This window comes from Notamacropus eugenii, chromosome 4 (genome assembly GCF_028372415.1).
Source record: "Notamacropus eugenii isolate mMacEug1 chromosome 4, mMacEug1.pri_v2, whole genome shotgun sequence".
In the NCBI taxonomy this organism is placed as follows: domain Eukaryota; kingdom Metazoa; phylum Chordata; class Mammalia; order Diprotodontia; family Macropodidae; genus Notamacropus; species Notamacropus eugenii.
This window is the reverse complement of record NC_092875.1, coordinates 457,869,108-457,878,567: the sequence shown is the minus strand read 5'-3', so window position 1 is coordinate 457,878,567 and position 9,460 is coordinate 457,869,108. Positions and strand designations below refer to the sequence as shown.

General features: G+C 38.0%; 1 long non-coding RNA gene and 1 pseudogene across 1 annotated transcript; one reads left to right on the top strand and one right to left on the bottom strand.

Moving 5' to 3' along the window:
- Nucleotides 1-4,126: 4,126 nt before the first annotated feature.
- On the top strand, nt 4,127-7,448 carry LOC140498665 (uncharacterized). The gene is made up of 2 exons (XR_011965171.1): nt 4,127-5,219; nt 6,731-7,448. It is a non-coding gene; the product is annotated as an uncharacterized lncRNA (long non-coding RNA).
- A 78-nt stretch (nt 7,449-7,526) lies between these two features.
- On the bottom strand, nt 7,527-8,192 carry LOC140502704 (ATP synthase F(0) complex subunit C2, mitochondrial pseudogene; annotated as a pseudogene).
- Between the last annotated feature and the right edge of the window lie 1,268 nt (nt 8,193-9,460).

The following is a 9,460-nucleotide window of genomic DNA, read 5'->3' as shown; positions in this document are numbered from 1 at the left end:
CAACAATGGATCCGGGCTTCTGCCTGCTTGGGGAGCCCTGGTACACCCCTGCCTCTGCTGCTGCTTCCCGAGGGGACCTGAGTTATGGGGGCACCCCACTCCCCTCTCTACCCACCAAAGAGACCCTGTCACCGACCCCTGTCACCTCTTGGTGGAGGGACCCATGCGGCCGCTTTAGATCCTATCCCTAAAGCCTGCTCGGATCAGTTCCTCTCGGTGCCTCGTGGCCATGGCAGGGCTGTGCTTGGCTCCATGTCTGCAGCATGATGGACCTTTTGCAAGGGGTTTGCAGGCTCTCTGGAACAGAAATCTACTCTGCTCCACCATTCTGTGGCCTCTGCTGCTCCAGAATTCGCTGGGTGTTCTTTTTTACAGATGCTAGGCTGTGGATTTGGAGCTATGTGTATGTGTGTCTTCCTACTCTGTAGTCTTGGCTCTGCCCCACATCTATATTCATTAGAGAAATTGGTCTACAATTTTCTTTCTCTGTTTTGTCTCTTCCTGGTTTAGGTATCAAAACCCTATTTGTATCATAGAAAGAATTTAAGAGTACTCCTTCTTTCCCAATTTTCCCAAATACTCTACATAGTACTGGAATTAACTGTCTTTGAAATATTTGATATAATTCCCTTGTAAATTCATATGGCCCTGGAGATTTTTTTTCTAGGAAGTTCATTGATGGCTTGTTCAATTTCTTTTTCTAAGATGGGGTTGTTTAAGTATTCAACTTCCTCTTTTGTTAATCTGGGCGATTTATATTTTTTAAAAATATTCATCCTTCTCATTTAGATTGTCAAATTTATGGACATTAAGTTGGGTAAAGTATTTTTCTAATTACTGTTTTAATTTCCTCCTCATTGGTGGTTAATGCACCCTTTTCATTTTTGATATGGGTAATTTGATTTTCATATTTCTTTTTTTTAATCAAATTGCCCAAAAGTTTATCAATTTTATTAGTTCTTCCATAAAACCAACTTTTGGTTTCATTTATTACTTCAATAATTTTCTTAATTTCAATTTTATTAATCTCCCCTTTGGTTGTCAGTATTTCTAATTTGGTAATTAATTGGGGATTTTCAATTTGTTCTCTTTCTAACTTTTTCAGCTGCATGTCCAAGTCATTGATCTCCTCTTTCCCTATTTTATTCATGTAGGCATTCAAAGACATGACACTTCCCCTAAGATCTACTCTTGCAGTATCCTATAAGATTTGGTAGGTTGTCTCATTATTTTCATTCTTGTGAAAGAAGTGGTTGATTGTTTTCATGATTTGTTGTTTAACTCACTCCTTCTTTAGGATTAGATTATTTAGTTTCCAATTAATTCTTGGTTTATCTTTCTATGGCCTTTTTTACACATCACTTTTATTGCATTATGATCAGAGAACTATGCGTTAACTGTCTCTGCCTTTCTGCACTGGATTATGAGGTTTTTATACACTAGAACATTGTCAATTTTTGTGTATGTGCCATGTACCACTGGGAAAAAAGTATATTCCTTTCTATTCCCATTCAATTTTCTCCAGAGATCTATCATATCTACCTTATCTAGAGTTTTATTTACCTCCTTAACCTCTTTCTTGTTTATTTTAAGGTTAGATTTATCAAGTTCAGAGAGGGAGAGGTTGGGGTCCCTCACTAGTATAGCTTTGCTGTCAAAGTCTTCTTGCAACTCCTCCAACCTCTCCTCTAAGAATCTGGATGCTATACCACTTGGATCATGCGTGTTTATTAATGATATTGCTTCATTTTCTGTGGTGTCTTTTAGCAGGATATAGTTTCATTCCTTATCTCTTTTGATTTGATCTGTTTCTGTTTTTGATTTGTCTGAAATTAGGATTTCTATCCCTGCTTTTCTCACATCAGCTGAAGCACTCTATATTCTGCTCAAACCTTTTGCCTTTTCTCTGTGTGTATCCCCCTGTTTCAAATGTGTTTCTTGTAAACAACATACTGTTGGATTATGGCTTTTTATCCACTCTGCTATCCATCTCCCTTTGGTGGGAGAAGTCATTCCATTCACATTCAAAGTTACAATTACAATCTGTCTTTCCCTCCATCCTCTTTCCCAACGTTTGTGCTTTTAGTTCTCCCATCTCCCTTCCCCTCCTCAATAGACTTTTCACTTTTGACCACCACCTCCTGCAGTCTTCCCTTTCTTCTTTTAGTCCCCCTCCCTTTGACTCCACTTTACCCTTACTACTTCTTCCCTCCATTTTAGCTTCCCCTCCCATTTCTTCCCCCTTCCCCTCCTACTGCCTGTAGAGCTGGTTAGATTTATATACTTAATTAAATTTATTGTTCCCCCCTGAACCAAATCAGATGAGAGTACCTCTCAAACAATGCTCATCTCCCTCCTTTCTTTTCCTCTACTTTAATTTTGTACTTCTTGTGATGCAATTTACCATTTTCTGCTTTCTCCTTTTCACATCTGTTACAATCCCTTACATGCTTAAATCATAGTTTCATCATCATATCATTTACTTTATACCCATTCTCTCTATGTATATCCCAGAGTCAGTAATATCTCAATATATGGAGAAAGGAGGGAGAGGGGAGTAAAGTTCACTGATAGATTCTCAGAAAGATAGATACAAATTTGTTTACACACACATAGATCTGTACATGAATCTACCCAAAGAATATATATCACATATATATTCATGACCAATTTTGTGTTTATAAGTGTGTGTGTATGTATGTATATATATATGTATATGTATATATGTATATATATATATATATACATATATATATATGCATACGTACATACACATTTGTGTCTCTCCTTCTGTGTATGCAGAGAGGAAGAGTGGTATTAAGGCAGTCTTTTAAGGCAAGAAACCCTAGGTCTAAAATCTCACTGGCTGTAAGATCCTGAATAATAAAAATACTTAAACTCTCAGGGCTCTTATTCAGAGGTGTCAAACAAATAGAAATATTGGCCACTAAACCCCATGTAAGGATCCCTGTCAATTGCATATTGATTTATAAAACCAAAAATTAACATTATCTTTCCTTTACAATATTTTAATATATTTTCATATGTTTTCCTAATATTTACCAATTACACTTTAACTTGGTTCCTGTAAAATGGAGAGTATTGTGAATCTCACACCCGTTACCAAATGCATGATTGACAATGCACTAAGCAACTCTCCCAGAATTACCAGTTTTCTCATTAATGAAATCACAGACCAAATCACTATCTCTATATAGTCTTGTTTACACATACATATAATGTTAACATATGTTTGTATATGTATGTAATGTTTACAAATGTACGTGATGTTTACATAAGTATATAATACATGCATACATGTGTAACTATATATTTATGCAGATAATTGCTGGATATTGTAGATTTGGAGACAGACAGAGAGAGACAGACACAGAGAGAGGTAAAGTAGAGAGAGATAGAGAGAGACAGAGAGGGAGAGAGGCAGAGACAGAGAGATAGAGAGAGAGAGAGAGAAAGGGAGGGAGAGAGAGGGAGGGAGAAAGAGAGAGAAAAGTCCTTCTGGATAAATCCAGATCTTTTTCTTCCGAGGTTACCCTTTGTTCTTCTCTCATACTGTGGTCCACTAATTTATAGCGAACACACTCTAAATGTAATGAAAATTTGCTTATTTTTATTTGGAGACCAAATCATTAATAATAGTGGAGACAGCAAATAAATTAGATTTAAAATTAAGTAATACCAGTTCAGTAGGCAGCAATGAGACAGGGATGAAGATGAATTATAAAGATTATACATTCACCTGGTCTCAGAATTAGCAAATTGTGTCAAGGCAGGTCATCTTTTCAGTAAGTTGGTGAGCCAGATGAGGATCTAAAGGCTCATGCCTATATTCATTTCAGAGGAATAACATCATTTCCTTTCAAATACCTGATAATTTTGAATAGAAAACTACAAAATTCACAGACTTTGCCCATATCATTTAGCTTCATCCTCCATAATTCTTGACTGAACATGTTGTGGCATATGATTGTGATGGAGTCACTTGTCCATTTTTTGAAGAGGATCAATGACATGGGGTGATGTTTGACTTCTGTGTAAATCAAATTTAAGTGAGACAGATTTGCACAAAATTGTCAGCCTCACTCTCTCTTCCAGAATCGTCGAAGACCAGTGGCAAGACAAAAAGTGAAGACCATGGCAATGATCTGAGATGCAATGAAACCTTGGTGTCAATGTCTGACCAAGTTCTAAGAGTTGTAACAGCACCTGCTTCAGTCACCATCATGGCCATTGTCTGATCCACCCATTTCTCCAAGGGAAGTCTTTACATGAGTTAGGTGGAGATGGAGTATTATTGTACCATAAGAAAATACAAGGGGGATGGTTGCAGAAAAAAATACAGGGATGCCCTATGAACTGATGTAAAGAGAAATGAACATAACTAGGATATCTTGGTACACGAGAACAGTGATATTGTAGTGAAAGACTTAGGTGCTCTAATCAATACAGTCATCCAAGATAATTCCAACAGATTCATGATGAAAAGGAAAATACTGTTCAGACAGAGAACTGATGAACTGATGAACTCTGAGTGCAAACTGAAGCATAATGCTTTCACTTTATTTTTGCCTCTTTTTTTTTAGCAATATGGTTAGTAGGGAAATATACTTTGCATGATTTCACATGTAAAATTGATATCACATTACTTGACTTCTAAAGATTAGCCGAGGAAAACGAGGAAGGTAAAGAATTTAGAAGTCAACTTTTAAAAAATATTAAAACATTAAAAAATAGATCAAAACAGAAAAAAAGGAGGCAACTCCTTGTTGCAAATCTGAAAACTTATTTCCTCCGGGACTTTAAAATTTCCACTATTATGTATATTACCAGTGTCAAACTCAAACAGGAGTATCAACCACAAAAAAGAATATAAGGAACACTGTAGACGACATATTGCCTTAGAAAAAACATACATTAATATTTTCTGTGTTTTATTTTCTTTTTAATTACTTTGGTGAATGTTTCCCAACTACATTTAATTTGGTTACAGATAGACTCAGAAATGTTGCAGGCCATGTGTCTGATACTTCTGTTGTATATTACCTCAAAATATGAAGTCTTTTGCTTTTCCATGATTTATTGTTATATTTCATATTACGTGTTCATTCTTATCTTTTCTCAAGGATGAAAAAATATTCCTCCACCCAAAGTTTGAGAAGATGGTTTCATGACCCCAGAGGATCATTTTGGTGATCAGGGTAACTTCTGGTTTTAATAGTTAAAATGTGACAATATCTGGATTTTGGTTTCTCACATCAAATTGTAGAACATGTATGAACGTTTTTTCTTCATTGTTGTTAAGACAAGAGCAGTTTCCCTATTTTCCCTGATCTGGTGTTTTGTTTGTTTTGTAGCAACCTGAGAAAAATACATACATTGTATTTTAGCCTGCGTTAATAAAAACAGAGAGAAACATGAAACTGGCAAAAATAGCTAAACGCGGCATGAGAGAATTTTGTCTCCTCCGTTCAGTGCCAGGACAAAACATTTGTGTGCTCTAGGCAAGGTTGGAAAATTGTACCCCCTGTGTGATATTTCCCATCAAAGGCATTGAGACTTCACAGTAACACATGCAACTTCAACTTATCATAAAATTAATACTTATGTTCCATGAAAAGTGTAATTTTCTGGCTTTAGAAATACGTGCATTCATAGAAAGGAACATTAAAAACGATCATTCATGGCTCCCCAACCCCCACTAAGTATTGTGGCATAAATGGCTGCTTCCCTTGTTCTTGGCTCTGCCTCTATTTCCCTTTGAGGGATAGAGCCAAGTAGGTTTTCTCTTCTCTTAATCAAGGCTGTGGAAGGAATATTTGCCCTGACTTGCCTATGGTTAACAGGTAATACATATTTTAAACACCTTAGGGGATGCATCTCCTAGCCAGAACTCAGCAAGTATCTTCTCGTTCTTGGCATAGTGTTGGTCCATGCAAAGGCAGAAAATCTGCTCCCCACTCTGATACCTAGCAACTTGGGATCAGTCATTATCCAGAGTATAGCTCCAAAACAGTTTCATTAAGTTTTCATTAGGTCTAATTTTGTATCCAGATTAAAATTAAAGGCCAGATTAAAATTTAAAATGTTAAATATTCAAATATGATAGAGCGTAGTGCAGACATACCACTCAAGAGAAAATAATATCAACATTCAATAAACGATGACTCAGAGAAAATTCTAACATGGCAGCTTAAGGAGGAGGGAAAATCTTGCTGGCTTATGTGATTAGTAGAAAATACGGAACCTGGAAAACAATTTGTGCAAAGACAAAAACATCACAACAAAAATTTTGAAAAATTTAAGAATGTTAATCAATGCAATGACTAACTCCATTTCCAGATGACCATTAATGAAGCACTTTACCCACCCCTTGACTGAGAGGTGATGGACTCAAGATGCAGAATGACATGATCAATGTGGAAAAAAAAATTGTTTGACTACATTAATTTTTATAAGTTTTTCAATTTTGTTTTCTCCAAGGAAGAAGGGAAGAAAATGTTGTTTTTGTTCATAAAAAAATATTAAAAACAAGAAGAAACATAAGATTTGTAGTTAGAAGAATCAAATTCCCTATCTTCTGTATATTGCTTTGTGACCTTGGGCAAGTCAGTTAAGATCTATAGACTTCAGTAAACTTACCTCAAAAATGTGAGGAAAGGGTAAACTTTATAAGCCTTTCCAGATTTAAATGTATGATCTTAAATTTCAGGGGACCAGAAGAGCTTCCTAGCCTGAGGAACCTAGATGAACAATGTACTCATGGAGCCCATAGCAACCCACTCTTCAAATCTACTTTCTTCTCTCCTGAAACCAAAGAATACCTTCCTCTGGCTGGAGAAGGAACTTTACTGAATGGGAGGAAAGTGGTGCAAGACACATGAGAGTCACTGTGGCCCTAGGATATTATTTTTTTACTGGCCATGAAATTTCTCTGAGGTTTTTCTATATCACCAGAAGAAAGCACAGGCTACAATATTGAAAACTGTGTATCTATGTTTGTTCTTTTTGGAAGCAAATGGGAGGAAATGACTTGCCTAGGGTCACACAGCTAATGAGTGTCTGAAGCCAGATTAGAACTCAGGTGCTACTGACTCTAAGGCTGATGTTCTTTCCACTGTACCACACAGCTGCCTCAAACCTACGTGTCTAAGCTGCAAGGACAACCTCACTACTTTATGTTTTAAACATTTTAAAACACAGATGTTTTTTGGATTAAGGAATACATCTGGAGATATATGTTGCCTACATGAATTTTTGGGAACAGTTTCTATGTGCTAATATGTCAGCCCATCTCTCCATCCTTTTGTACATTTCAAGTTCATGGAGAAATGCCTAGAGTTAACTTGTCTTGTGTACTTTGGACTGTTACTCAGTCAGTTCTGTACATTATGACTCAATATATCCCTTTATTAAAAAAATAAATGTTGCCGGACTTTTAAATATGCCATTTGGGATATATATGCATTATTTGCATCTTTATTTACAAGTATTATTTTCTTTTTTTTTCAGCTTATTAATACAGCATTTATTTGTCTTCCCTCTGTCAAACCCTGAGCCTGTGGCTTTCCCCAGGACCACCTGGTAAGATGGAGGGGGAGGTATTCACAGGCTGCAAGAGACATGAAAGGACCAGGATGAAGAGGAACATTCAGAAACGATGGGGGTAGAAATGACTCCATCACATGGCGAAGAGGAAGAGGAAAGCCACCATCAGGCAAGAGTCTCATGGCCTCAGACAGGGCAAAACCTGGGGTGGTGTAGGAAAAGAGTTGCTGCTTCAAGGAGGGGTTCCTGGCATAACCAATGATGAGATTTCCAAATACTGTCCCAATACCAGCTCCAGAGTCAGAAACCCCCACAGTGGCAGCCCCAGCTCCAATAAACTTGGCTGCTGTGTCAATGTCCCTTGAGATGGCGCTAGTTTGGAATCCACATCTGGGGACAAGTGAGGTCAAGGGATCTGATGCTGCCAAAATGCTGAGGTTCTCATCTGTCCAAACCTCTGGCCATTTTAGTACCACTGCAGATAAAGGTCTACTCAGTAGCTGAGAGCTGCTCCTCACAAGGGCAGGGGCAGAGATGAGCTTGGTGCAGGCATACATTCTCAAGGGGTGAGGGGCAAAGCTGAAGAGCTGCCGGGAGAGCAGAGGAGATGGAGAGGGGAAGTATTATTTTCTTAAAAACCATAGGCTGATATTTCAGCCCCACTCCCTTTAGCCCAGCACAATGATTCCTCTCATTGATTCACTGATTCACATTCCAGTGATTCTGAATCCCTGTAAATCATCATACAAATCCTTTTCCCCAACATCTACCTCCCATTTTCTTTTTCAAATTCTCCTCAATCCTCTTAAACCCAAATTCCAACGAAACACCTCCCACTCCTCCTGGAGTACCTGTTTCATAGACAACAAACTCTATCCAAAATCTTTTCCAGTCCCATTTCTTACATCTTCTAGTTATTACTGACTCCTGGTTCCCCTCTGACACCCCCAGGGACCATCTCCACCACAGACTGTGTCTTCACTTATTCCTTCACTTGTCAAGAGTGGGGTAATTGGAATGTAGCTTGCCATTTCCAGATTCTCTCTCCACCTCCATCATTCAGTAATCTCTCCTTCTTTGAAGATTCTTGTTGCTTGTTTCTACCACTCAATTAAAATTCTGGCACCTGTTGTCCACAGATTCCCAGGTCTCTCCCCTTCCTTTGTTCATTAATGAGTTTCTTATGTAGCTCACAATTTTTCTCTTTTCCTTAAATCTTGCCTTCATATTAGGGCATTTGAACGTACATATTAACTCTACCTCAAACACCCTAACTATTCAGCTCCCCAACTTACTCTCTTACAATGACTTACTATTCTGCCACACCTCAGCCACATGCAAAGGCAATCATATCCTCAATTATTCACAAATATACCACCAAAAATTTTGGAATTTCAAGAATTCCCCAAACCCTTTATCTCACCACAATCTATTGACTTTCTTCCTTGTACTACTCTGTGTCCTCACTGTGACCTTTCAATTCTCTTCCATCATTTGTCCCTCTTCTTTCCCCCGTCTTTCTCCCTTAGCAAAACAGTTCAGCTCTATATTGCCGTCTTCCCTTGAGTCCCTAGTCCCCTTATTATTTTGCAAATTTTTCCCCGTCAAGATTCCACCCTGGATCATGTCCAATATCTTCTGCCTTTACTCCTACAATGCACTTGTGAAAGAAGATAGAGAAAGTAATTCAATAGTTCTGATTGGGTCCACTACAAAATTAGATTGTGCAACCTCAAGTCAGTCCCCACTGCTGCTAGCAGTCTTCCTGTATCTCCCTCAGCCCCTCATTATCTCACTTTCCATAACAGTTTTTCCAGAACTTTTTGTCCCTTCTCAAATCTTCCATGACTCCTCCTCCCTCATTATGTCCGGGGAGAACCACTTTCTCCTAGTC